The sequence below is a fragment of the Triticum aestivum genome, chromosome 7D (assembly GCF_018294505.1).
Source record: "Triticum aestivum cultivar Chinese Spring chromosome 7D, IWGSC CS RefSeq v2.1, whole genome shotgun sequence".
Classification (NCBI taxonomy): Eukaryota; Viridiplantae; Streptophyta; class Magnoliopsida; order Poales; family Poaceae; genus Triticum; species Triticum aestivum.
In genome coordinates, this window is record NC_057814.1 from 71,784,041 (window position 1) to 71,795,083 (window position 11,043).

Here is an 11,043-nt window from a genome sequence, read left to right on the forward strand (position 1 = left end):
ATTTCAAAGGCGAGGCAGATCACCGAAAGAATCCCGCCTTCCATACTGGGGATCACATACTTGCTATTGTCAATGATTTACAAGTAATCTTCAGAAAGGGTCCCGGCGGACTATCTGTTCCGAATGACATTGAGGGACGCGAACCCATGTGGAAGAAGAAATCTATATTTTGGGACCTACCCTATTGGAAAGACCTAGAGGTCCGCTCTGCAATCGACGTGATGCATGTGATGAAGAATATTTGCGTGAACCTGCTAGGCTTCTTGAGCATGTATGGGAAGACAAAAGATACACTGGAGGCATGGGAGGACCAACAACGTATGCACGGAAAAGACGACATACACTAGGGTCGTGCCAGCTACGCTCTTACCAAAGAAGAGAAGGAAATCTTCTTTGAATGCCTGCTCAGTATGAAGGTCACGTCTGGCTTCTCGTCGAATATAAAGGGAATAATAAATATGGCAGAGAAAAAGTTCCAGAACCTAAAGTCTCATGACTGCCACGTGATTATGACGCAACTGCTTCCGGTTGCATTGAGAGGGTTTCTACCGGAAAACGTTTGATTAGCCATTGTCAAGCTATGTGCATTCCTCAATGCAATCTCTCAGAAGGTAATCGATCCAAAAATCATACCAAGGTTGGAGAATGATTTGGTGCAATGTCTTGTCAGTTTCGCATTGGTGTTCCTGAAGGAAATATGCCCTAGAGGCAATAATAAAGTTGTTATTTTATATTTCCTTATTTCATGATAAATGTTTATTATTCATGCTAGAATTGTATTAACCGGAAACTTGATACATGTGTGGATATATAGACAAAACACTGTGTCCCTAGTAAGCCTCTACTAGACTAGCTCGTTAATCAAAGATGGTTAAGTTTCCTAACCATAGACATGTGTTGTCATTTGATGAACGGGATCACATCATTAGGAGAATGATGTGATGGACAATACCCATCCGTTAGCATAGCATATTGATCGTTCAGTTTTATTGCTATTGCTTTCTTCATGTCAAATACATATTCCTTCGACTATGAGATTATGCAACTCCCGGATACCGAAGGAATACCTTGTGTGCTATCAAACGTCACAATGTAACTAGGTGGTTATAAATATGCTCTACAGGTATCTCTGAAGGTGTTTGTTGGGTTGACCTAGATCGAGATTAGGATTTGTCACTCCGAGTACTGGGGAGGTATCTCTGGGCCCTCTTAGTAAAATACATCATAAGAAGTCTTGCAAGCAAAGTCACTAATGAGTTAGTTGCAAGATGAACCCCTAAACCCATAAACCATAAACCCCTAAACCTTTTAGTCCCGGTTGGTGTAACCAACCGGGACTAAAGGCCCCCAGCCCCCCCGGCGCGGGCTCGTGCCACGTGGTGGGCCTTTGGTCGCGGTTCGTGACGAACTGACACTAAAGGGGGGAGCCTTTAGTCCCCACCCTTTAGTGCCGGTTGCAGAACCAGCACTAAAGGTCCTTACGAACCGGTACTAAAGCCCGATTCTGCACTAGTGACATTTCCAAATAATCGATTCCACAATTTTACATTTCAGTTCCTTTTTTCACTTTCAAAACCGATATTTCACTTCCACTGTCTTGTTTCACAAAAGAACACATTTTTCAAGTGAAAAGGTTTGCTTCACATACGAAATGTGAAATGTCGAAATTTAAACGTGCTTCAAAAATATTTAAAACTGGTTTACTTCTAAAGGTCTTGGCGCCAGGAGTTCAAATATATAAATTATTTCAAAAATGAACTTAAATTTTAAAAAATATAAATTTTTTAATTGGTCAAGATGAAAAAAAAGTCCATGGATTTGTTTGCAATGAAGAGCGAAAAGACATATGCATGCGTGTGTGTGAGAAAAGAGAGAGAGTGAGTTGTAACATCAATGCCTGCCATGCAAGGACAAATTGTGTGGGACAGTAGATGTATTAGACTGGGTATTCAATTTCTATAGCAAAAAGAGGAAAATAAGTGCTTTTTTGGACCGAGTCTTAAAGCAGCTATGATGATGAGATTATTGCCGGTAGGAGACGGAACCACACAATATGACTTTGCGGGTTGCGCATACTCGAGCCCAATTTGGCTTGAGGGCACCTGTCCCTTTCTTGTTTTGAATGGTCTGGTACTAGCCATATTGCTGGGCACCAAGTCTAACTGGGATATATCTATATCTATATCTATACCTACTAATAAAGAAAATAGGTATTCTTAGTTTGGTCATAATATTCTTTGTCCCGTGGTATTATTTTTGTTTATTGTGGACTTACCTAATTTTCGTCCGTCATGGGATACTGGTTTAATTTCTACGTTCGTCTGTGATTTTCTCGAACGTCTGGGCCGGCCCATGAAGATAATGATAGGCTGTGATGATATACTGTAGCTCCAAAAAAAGAAGCGCTTGTGGGGATCAAACCCAGGATGTCATATTATGAACATAACACTCCATCCAGTTGACCGAAAAGTATTAAGAACCAATCACCAGCGCAGATACGAATATTTTTTAAATTTCAATATCAACTATTTTTGAAAAATACCAGATATTTGCGAAGCGCAAACACTTTACAAGTTTGTAAACATATCTGTAAAAATGAAACATTTTTTAAAAACACGAACATTTTCTTAAAATCTTGAACACTTTTTTTTAAACAGGAACAATTTTTTAATTCCAAAAAAAAAATTTGGAAACGCAAACATTTTTTGAAACTTGCGACCAAAATTGGGAACACAAAAAAAATTGAAACCCCGGAAAAGAAATTGAAACATGAACATTTTAAAAGAAGTTGACCAATTTGTGGATACGGGAACTTTTTTTTTTGAAATTCCAATAATAATTCTGAAAACTTGTGAAAATTTTGAACAAAAACATTCCATACAATTTTTGGAAAACCCAAACAAAATTTGAAAACACGTTTTTAACACATTTTCAAACAATTTTGGAAACTAGAACATTATTTTAAACTCCTGAAGATGAAAACATGAACATTTTTAAGATTTGTGAACAATCTCCGGAAACGGGAACATTTTCTGAAGTTCTGAACATTTTTTAAAAGTTGTGAAAAAATAGAACAAAACTATTCCGAACAAACTTTTAAAAACACGAACATTTTTTAAAAATCGAGAATATTTTTAAATTTATGTACAAATACGAAAACACAACCATTATTTTAAATTTAAAAAGCGTGAACATTTTTTTAGATGGAGAGGGTTCGCTTGAATATTTATCCCACCTCGCTTTGATCCACAAAAATACACCAGCTTATATACGCTGGATAGTTGTCGAGTAATCATCAAGCCCAAGGAAGGATATGGTGCGGGAGTGAAGGAATTAAGGTTGGCTCTAATTAGATGAAATTGTTGGAATAGAGCCTGAGAAAGAATTAAATGCTGGCTCTAAACGGAAATGTGGGAAATATGGCTGGATTGTAGGCTCGTGTGAAGGAAATATGCCATAGAGGCAATAATAAAGTTATTGTTTATTTCCTTATATCATGATAAATGTTTATTATTCATGCTAGAATTGTATTAACCGGAAACATAATACTTGTGTGAATACATAGACAAACAGAGTGTCACTAGTATGCCTCTACTTGACTAGCTCGTTGATCAAAGATGGTTATGTTTCCTTGCCATAGACATGGGTTGTCATTTGATTAATGGGATCACATCATTAGGAGAATGATGTGATTGACTTTGACCCATTCCGTTAGCTTAGCACTTGATTGTTTAGTATGTTGCTATTGCTTTCTTCATGACTTATACATGTTCCTATGACTATGAGATTGTGCAACTCCCGTTTACCAGAGGAACACTTTGTGTGCTACCAAACGTCACAACGTAACTGGGTGATTATAAAGGTGCTCTACAGGTGTCTCCGAAGGTACTTGTTGGGTTGGCGTATTTCGAGATTAGGATTTGTCACTCCGATTGTCGGAGAGGTATCTCTGGGCCCACTCGGTAATGCACATCACTTAAGCCTTGCAAGCATTGCAACTAATGAGTTAGTTGCGGGATGATGTATTACGGAACAAGTAAAGAGACTTGCCGGTAACGAGATTGAACTAGGTATTGAGATACCGACGATCGAATCTCGGGCAAGTAACATACCGATGACAAAGGGAACAATGTATGTTGTTATGCGGTCTGACCGATAAAGATATTTGTAGAATATGTGGGAGCTAATATGAGCATCCAGGTTCCGCTATTGGTTATTGACCGGAGACGTGTCTCGGTCATGTTTACATAGTTCTCGAACCCGTAGGGTCCGCACGCTTAACGTTACGATGACAGTTATATTATGAGTTTATATGTTTTGATGTACCGAAGGTTGTTCGGAGTCCCGGATGTGATCACGGACATGACGAGGAGTCTCGAAATGGTCGAGACATGAAGATTGATATATTGGAAGCCTATATTTGGATATCGGAAGTGTTCCGGGTGAAATCGGGATTTTACCGGATTACCGAGGGGTTACCGGAACCCCCCGGGGGCTTAATGGACCATAGTGGGCCTTAGTGGAGAAGAGGAGAGGCGGCCAGGGCAGGGCCGCGCGCCCCTCCCCCCTAGTCCGAATAGGACAAGGAGAGGGGGGCGGCGCCCCCCCTTTCCTTCCTCTCCTCCACCTCTTTCCCCCTCCTCTCCTAATCCAACAAGGAAAAGGGAGGGAGTCCTACTCCCGGTGGGAGTAGGACTCCTCCTGGCGCGCCCCCTCCTGGCCGGCCGCATCTCCCCCCTTGCTCCTTTATATACGGGGGCAAGGGGCCACCCTAGAGACACAACAATTGATCGTTTGATCTTTTAGCCGTGTGCGGTGCCCCCTTCCACCATAGTCCACCTTGATAATACTGTAGCGGTGCTTAGGCGAAGCCCTGCGTCGGTAGAACATCATCATCGTCACCACGCCGTCGTGCTGACGAAACTCTCCCTCAAAACTCGGCTGGATCGGAGTTCGAGGGACGTCATCGGGCTGAACGTGTGTTGAACTCGGAGGTGTCGTGCGTTCGGTACTTGATCGGTCGGGTCGTGAAGACGTACGACTACATCAACCGCGTTGTGCTAACGCTTCCGCTTTCGGTCTACGAGGGTACGTGGACAACACTCTCCCCCCTCGTTGCTATGCATCACCTTGATCTTGCGTGTACGTAGGAATTTTTTTGAAATTACTACGTTCCCCAACAGTGGCATCCGAGCCTGGTTTTATGCGTAGATGTCATATGCACGAGTAGAACACAAGTGAGTTGTGGCGATATAAGTCATACTGCTTACCAGCATGTCATACTTTGGTTCGGCGGTATTGTTGGATGAAGCGGCCCGGACCGACATTACGCGTACGCTTACGCGAGACTGGTTCTACCGACGTGCTTTGCACACAGGTGGCTGGCGGGTGTCAGTTTCTCCAACTTTAGTTGAACCGAGTGTGGCTACGCCCGGTCCTTGCGAAGGTTAAAACAGCACCAACTTGACAAACTATCGTTGTGGTTTTGATGCGTAGGTAAGAACGGTTCTTGCTAAGCCCGTAGCAGCCACGTAAAACTTGCAACAACAAAGTAGAGGACGTCTAACTTGTTTTTGCAGGGCATGTTGTGATGTGATATGGTCAAGACATGATGCTAAATTTTATTGTATGAGATGATCATGTTTTGTAACCGAGTTATCGGCAACTGGCAGGAGCCATATGGTTGTCGCTTTATTGTATGCAATGCAATCGCCCTGTAATGCTTTACTTTATCACTAAGCGGTAGCGATAGTCGTAGAAGCATAAGATTGGCGAGACGACAACGATGCTACGATGGAGATCAAGGTGTCGCGCCGGTGACGATGGTGATCATGACGGTGCTTCGGAGATGGAGATCACAAGCACAAGATGATGATGGCCATATCATATCACTTATATTGATTGCATGTGATGTTTATCTTTTATGCATCTTATCTTGCTTTGATTGACGGTAGCATTATAAGATGATCTCTCACTAAATTTCAAGATAAAAGTGTTCTCCCTGAGTATGCACCGTTGCCAAAGTTCGTCGTGCCCAGACACCATGTGATGATCGGGTGTGATAAGCTCTACGTCCATCTACAACGGGTGCAAGCCAGTTTTGCACACGCAGAATACTCAGGTTAAACTTGACGAGCCTAGCATATGCAGATATGGCCTCGGAACACTGAGACCGAAAGGTCGAGCGTGAATCATATAGTAGATATGATCAACATAATGATGTTCACCATTGAAAACTACTCCATTTCACGTGATGATCGGTTATGGTTTAGTTGATTTGGATCACGTGATCACTTAGAGGATTAGAGGGATGTCTATCTAAGTGGGAGTTCTTAAGTAATATGATTAATTGAACTTAAATTTATCATGAAATTAGTACCTGATAGTATCTTGCTTGTCTATGTTGATTGTAGATAGATGGCCCGTGCTGTTGTTCCGTTGAATTTTAATGCGTTCCTTGAGAAAGCAAAGTTGAAAGATGATGGTAGCAATTACACGGACTGGGTCCGTAACTTGAGGATTATCCTCATTGCTGCACAGAAGAATTACGTCCTGGAAGCACTACTAGGTGCCAAACCTGCTGCAGGAGCAACACCACATGTTAAGAACGTCTGGCAGAGCAAAGCTGATGACTACTCGATAGTTCAGTGTGCCATGCTTTACGGCTTAGAACCGGGACTTCAACGACGTTTTGAACATCATGGAGCATATGAGATGTTCCAGGAGTTGAAGTTAATATTTCAAGCAAATGCCCGGATTGAGAGATATGAAGTCTCCAATAAGTTCTACAACTGCAAGATGGAGGAGAATAGTTCTGTCAGTGAGCATATACTCAAAATGTCTGGGTATAATAATCACTTGATTCAACTGGGAGTTAATCTTCCGGATGATAGCGTCATTGACAGAATTCTTCAATCACTGCCACCAAGCTACAAGAGCTTCGTGATGAACTATAATATGCAAGGGATGGATAAGACGATTCCCGAGCTCTTCGCAATGCTAAAGGCTGCGGAGGTAGAAATCAAGAAGGAGCATCAAGTGTTGATGGTCAATAAGACCACCAGTTTCAAGAAAAAGGACAAAGGGAAGAAGAAGGGGAACTTCAAGAAGAACAGCAAGCAAGTTGTTGCTCAGGAGAAGAAACCCAAGTCTGGACCTAAGCCTGAGACTGAGTGCTTCTACTGCAAGCAGACTGGTCACTGGAAGCGGAACTGCCCCAAGTATTTGGCGGATAAGAAGGATGGCAAGGTGAACAAAGGTATATGTGATATACATGTTATTGATGTGTACCTTACTAGAGCTCGCAGTAGCACCTGGGTATTTGATACTGGTTCTGTTGCTAATATTTGCAACTCAAAACAGGGACTACGGATTAAGCGAACACTGGCCAAGGACGAGGTGACGATGCGCGTGGGAAATGGTTCCAAAGTAGATGTGATCGCCGTCGGCACGCTACCTCTACATCTACCTTCGGGATTAGTATTAGACCTAAATAATTGTTATTTGGTGCCAGCGTTGAGCATGAACATTATATCTGGATCTTGTTTGATGCGAGACGGTTATTCATTTAAATCAGAGAATAATGGTTGTTCTATTTATATGAGTAATATCTTTTATGGTCATGCACCCTTGAAGAGTGGTCTATTTTTGATGAATCTCGATAGTAGTGATACACATATTCATAATGTTGAAGCCAAAAGATGCAGAGTTGATAATGATAGTGCAACTTATTTGTGGCACTGCCGTTTAGGTCATATCGGTGTAAAGCGCATGAAGAAACTCCATACTGATGGACTTTTGGAACCACTTGATTATGAATCACTTGGTACTTGCGAACCGTGCCTCATGGGCAAGATGACTAAAACGCCGTTCTCCGGATACTATGGAGAGAGCAACAGATTTGTTGGAAATCATACATACAGATGTATGTGGTCCGATGAATGTTGAGGCTCGTGGCGGATATCGTTATTTTCTCACCTTCACAGATGATTTGAGCAGATATGGGTATATCTACTTAATGAAACATAAGTCTGAAACATTTGAAAAGTTCAAAGAATTTCAGAGTGAAGTTGAAAATCATCGTAACAAGAAAATAAAGTTTCTACGATCTGATCGTGGAGGATAATATTTGAGTTACGAGTTTGGTCTACATTTGAAACAATACGGAATAGTTTCGCAACTCACGCCACCCGGAACACCACAGCGTAATGGTGTGTCCGAACGTCGTAATCGTACTTTACTAGATATGGTGCGATCTATGATGTCTCTTACTGATTTACCGCTATCATTTTGGGGTTATGCTTTAGAGACGGCTGCATTCACGTTAAATAGGGCACCATCGAAATCCATTGAGACGACGCCTTATAAACTGTGGTTTGGCGAGAAACCAAAGTTGTCGTTTCTTAAAGTTTGGGGCTGCGATACTTATGTGAAAAAACTTCAACCTGATAAGCTCGAACCCAAATCGGAGAAATGTGTCTTCATAGGATACCCAAAGGAGACTGTTGGGTACACCTTCTATCACAGATCCGAAGGCAAGACATTCGTTGCTAAAAATGGATCCTTTCTAGAGAAGGAGTTTCTCTCGAAAGAAGTGAGTGGGAGGAAAGTAGAACTTGATGAGGTAACTGTACCTGCTCCCTTATTGGAAAGTAGTTCATCACAGAAACCGGTTCCTGTGACGTCTACACCAATTAGTGAGGAAGTTAATGATGATGATCATGGAACTTCAGATCAAGTTATTACTGAACCTCGTAGGTCAAACAGAATAAGATCCGCACCAGAGTGGTACGGTAATCCTGTTCTGGAGGTTATGTTGCTAGACCATGACGAACCTACGAACTATGAAGAAGCGATGGTGAGCCCAGATTCCGCAAAATGGCTTGAAGCCATGAAATCTGAGATGGGATCCATGTATGAGAACAAAGTGTGGACTTTGGTTGACTTTCCCGATGATCGGCAAGCCATTGAGAATAAATGGATCTTCAAGAAGAAGACTGACACTGACGGTAATGTTACTGTCTATAAAGCTCGACTTGTTGCGAAAGGTTTTCGACAAGTTCAAGGGATTGACTATGATGAGACTTTCTCACCTGTAGCGATGCTTAAGTCTGTCCGAATCATGTTAGCAATTGCCGCATTTTATGATTATGAAATTTGGCAAATGGATGTCAAAACTGCATTCCTGAATGGATTTCTGGAGGAAGAGTTGTATATGATGCAGCCAGAAGGTTTTGTCAATCCAAAGGGAGCTAACAAAGTGTGCAAGCTCCAGCGATCCATTTATGGACTGGTGCAAGCCTCTTGGAGTTGGAATAAATGCTTTGATAGTGTGATCAAAGCATTTGGTTTTATACAGACTTTTGGAGAAGCCTGTATTTACAAGAAAGTGAGTGGGAGCTCTGTAGCATTTCTGATATTATATGTGGATGACATATTGTTGATTGGAAATGATATAGAATTTCTGGATAGCATAAAGGGATACTTGAATAAGAGTTTTTCGATGAAGGACCTTGGTGAAGCTGCTTATATATTGGGCATCAAGATCTATAGAGATAGACCAAGACGCTTAATTGGACTTTCACAAAGCACATACCTTGACAAAGTTTTGAAGAAGTTCAAAATGCATCAAGCAAAGAAAGGGTTCTTGCCTGTGTTACAAGGTGTGAAGTTGAGTAAGACTCAATGCCCGACCACTGCAGAAGATAGAGAAAAGATGAAAGAAGTTCCCTATGCTTCAGCCATAGGCTCTATCATGTATGCAATGATGTGTACCAGACCTGATGTGTGCCTTGCTATAAGTCTAGCAGGGAGGTACCAAAGTAATCCAGGAGTGGATCACTGGACAGCGGTCAAGAACATCCTGAAATACCTGAAAAGGACGAAGGATATGTTTCTCGTTTATGGAGGTGACAAAGAGCTCATTGTAAATGGTTACGTTGATGCAAGATTTGACACTGATCTGGACGATTCTAAATCGCAAACCGGATACGTGTTTACATTGAACGGTGGAGCTGTCAGTTGGTGTAGTTCTAAACAAAGCGTGTGGCGGGATCTACGTGTGAAGCGGAGTACATAGCTGCTTCGGAAGCAGCAAATGAAGGAGTCTGGATGAAGGAGTTCATATCCGATCTAGGTGTCATACCTAGTGCATCGGGTCCAATGAAAATCTTTTGTGACAATACTGGAGCAATTGCCTTGGCGAACGAATCCAGATTTCACAAGAGAACCAAGCACATCAAGAGACGCTTCAATTCCATCCGGGATCTAGTCCAGGTGGGAGACATAGAAATTTGCAAGATACATACGGATCTGAATGTTGCAGAGCCGTTGACTAAGCCTCTTCCACGAGCAAAACATGATCAGCACCAAGACTCCATGGGTGTTAGAATCATTACTGTGTAATCTAGATTATTGACTCTAGTGCAAGTGGGAGACTGAAGGAAATATGCCCTAGAGGCAATAATAAAGTTATTATTTATTTCCTTATATCATGATAAATGTTTATTATTCATGCTAGAATTGTATTAACCGGAAACATAATACTTGTGTGAATACATAGACAAACAGAGTGTCACTAGTATGCCTCTACTTGACTAGCTCATTGATCAAAGATGGTTATGTTTCCTAGCCATAGACATGGGTTGTCATTTGATTAACGGGATCACATCATTAGGAGAATGATGTGATTGACTTGACCCATTCCGTTAGCTTAGCACTCGATCGTTTAGTATGTTGCTATTGCTTTCTTCATGACTTATACATGTTCCTATGACTATGAGATTATGCAACTCCCGTTTACCGGAGGAACACTTTGTGTGCTACCAAACGTCACAACGTAACTGGGTGATTATAAAGGTGCTCTACAGGTGTCTCCGAAGGTACTTGTTGGGTTGGCGTATTTCGAGATTGGGATTTGTCAATCCGATTGTCGGAGAGGTATCTCTGGGCCCACTCGGTAATGCACATCACTTAAGCCTTGCAAGCATTGCAACTAATGAGTTAGTTGCGGGATGATGTATTACGGAACGAGTAAAGAGACTT